This window comes from Antrostomus carolinensis, unplaced genomic scaffold (assembly GCF_000700745.2).
Source record: "Antrostomus carolinensis isolate BGI_N321 unplaced genomic scaffold, ASM70074v2 scaffold39318, whole genome shotgun sequence".
Taxonomy (NCBI): domain Eukaryota; kingdom Metazoa; phylum Chordata; class Aves; order Caprimulgiformes; family Caprimulgidae; genus Antrostomus; species Antrostomus carolinensis.
Window position 1 is genome coordinate 24,545 of NW_010335713.1, and position 2,507 is coordinate 27,051.

Below are 2,507 nucleotides of genomic sequence, written 5' to 3' on the forward strand. Positions count from 1 at the left end.
ATAATTTGTTTCCCTGTCTCATTTCTTATTCTAATTTAATGCACATTTTGGATAGGTCATTTGAACTCTATCTCAGTTCTCTAGACTCTCAGATGAGAATAAGAATTACATTAGCTCCTGTATGTATATGGCTGTTGTAAAATGCTTATGAAGTGATATGAGAAACTTGCATGGGGCTTGCTCTGCTGAAGAATTGAAGCCAAAACCCCAAAAGAGAATAAACTAATCCCCCAAATATTCTGATTTTGGGTCAAACTTGAGACAAACAGAAAGATGTTTTTGTAAGATCTCATATTAACAGTCAGTTAATGACCAACTATCTAGACTAGACTTTTTGTTCAAAATGGCACCAAAATCACTGCCTCACCCAACACTGAAGTTCACAGGTATTTGGTTGTCCTTACCTTTGAACCATATGCTCAGATTCTCACTGAACCTACAGGCTTACCTCTGACACCTTTACTAGCTCCTTACTAATAATTTATTTTAGTGGCCTGAGTAAGACATAGGTGCTATATCCATACTGAGAAAAGCTCATTTTCCCAGGGCATGTTCCAGGTGAACATTTCATATAGGGATGAAGCACATCCTGAAGTCCATGGAAAAGAAACAGCCAAGGAAAGTGGCACTCATCCACCCTTTCACCCCCAGCTCAGTTGGGATGCAACCTGGATTTCCCTCAGCTTTTGGTTGCTAAGCAAAATGCAAGCCCTGGTTTTATATTCCAGACTTCTGCAAAATTTCCAACCACCAACAGCACTACGTGGGGAATTCAGATTTTTGGAGCATGGGAGAGAGTGGTATGGTGACTCCTGACTTCTTTGTCCAAGTGTGCCTGACCATCTCTTTCTGTATGCAGAAAATAGTGAGATCCACAAATTAATTACATTCCTTCATCCTGTAGAAGTGGACAGAAAAGAGTCTTTGTATTGGGTATTAAAACCATACAGCTAGCTTTCCTCTAGTTGTGGAACATCTTGGAAGAACGTATTAAGACTGAGTGTGTGTGTGCACGCATGCAAGAGAGAGACAGTAAGGATCAGGAAGATCGCACCTTCTACTGAACTGCTGATGGGGGTCTGTCTAGGAGGCTACCACTTATGAAGGGCAGATCTCCTACTGCTTCTCCAGCTGAGATCATGTCCAATCAATTCAGTCAATATTATTTACAGCCCTGAAAATGCAAAAATGCTGCATGCAAGCCAAAAGTATAATTCAAACACAGAAGCTTGCTTATCAACATAAAGTTTCTGTTCTTCTAAAACAGCATACTACATGGAAAAAAATCAAAATGGTAGAACTACACTGTCAGCCATACTTTGTTTGATAGTTAATGATCTAAACATGTCTTTTTAATGCACACATGTTTTTCTGAAGCAGTTTATTTTTCTATGATTTCAACACCCAGCAAAACACCCAACTGTCAGGGTCACATTTTTCTTTCAAACTGCTCACCTTTCTTCCGCACAGGAAAAAAACAACCAAACAAAAACCAAACCAACCCAAACCTTACAAATGTTAATTAAATCTTAATACTGCGTCTGAACCCTGAGTCCAGGTTTTCACTTAAATCCAAAGGCTATCAGCAATTTAGAAATCAACACCATCTCCAACATCCAGTATTTTTTCAGCATGCAGTTAATTTAAAAGCTTGAATGAGACAGAGAGTGATGGCTGTGCCAGGTCTGTAACCAAAATGTGACTTTCCAGCAGCTCAGATTTGCCAGCAAAGTTGCAAAACAATTTTTTTTAGTAGTTGCTGTTCACAGTTGCCTTAGATAAATACAAAATACAACAGAAAACCTGAAAGGCACTTCCCTGTTATGATCATACATTAATTCTGCATGCGGCCACACCAGAAATTCTCTGGTCTGGACTACAAGATGACACAGTGGACTATATCTGACATGATGCAAAGTGGGTTTTTACAGGTTGCCATCAGGACTGCAGATGTGATTATGGCTTCAAAGCCATAGCAACATAAATAATAACAAAGGGTTCAGTACTAACTTTTCGAACTAATATCACTTGAAGGAGCAGAACAAACAGCCTGGACGTGGGCTCACAGCCAGCCCTGCCACACGACACTACTATCGCACACAAGTTTTGGGCGTGTGGTGGCTATTTACAGTGGCATCTCTGTGGCAAACTCACAGGCTCCCCGACAGCGGCTCAAATGGACATCAGGCACCCGCTTGCCAACGCGGGGCAGGCGCGGGACAGGTACTACTGCACTTCGAGCGCGCTGCCGCGGGGCTGGCTCATCACCGTTTCGCCCCGTTTTCCAGTACAACGTCGTCTGAGCTGCTGACACGGGTATCCGCAGGAGGTGGGAAAGGGAAGCTTGGGAGCCGAGTACCGCAGCTTTCTGGCTGTGAGAGAGCTGCGCTTTCTACGCACGCTTCTCTCCATCGCAGGACCACAAGGGGCAAACCAAAGATTTAGGGTGCGGAAAAGGGGAGGGGGCTGCAACCCTCCGCCCCCCTTCGCGCCTCCAGCGTTAAAGC

General features: G+C 43.2%; 1 protein-coding gene across 1 annotated transcript in view; it reads right to left on the reverse strand.

The window, feature by feature from the left end:
* The window catches only part of AQP4 (aquaporin 4), an 8,235-nt gene extending 7,151 nt beyond the window's left edge, over positions 1 to 1,084 (reverse strand). Inside the window, exon 1 of the mRNA XM_010174650.2 lies at positions 1,055 to 1,084. The gene's annotated coding sequence lies outside the window, so the exon portion shown is untranslated. The remainder of the gene's footprint in view (positions 1 to 1,054) is intronic.
* Positions 1,085 to 2,507: the final 1,423 nt, after the last annotated feature.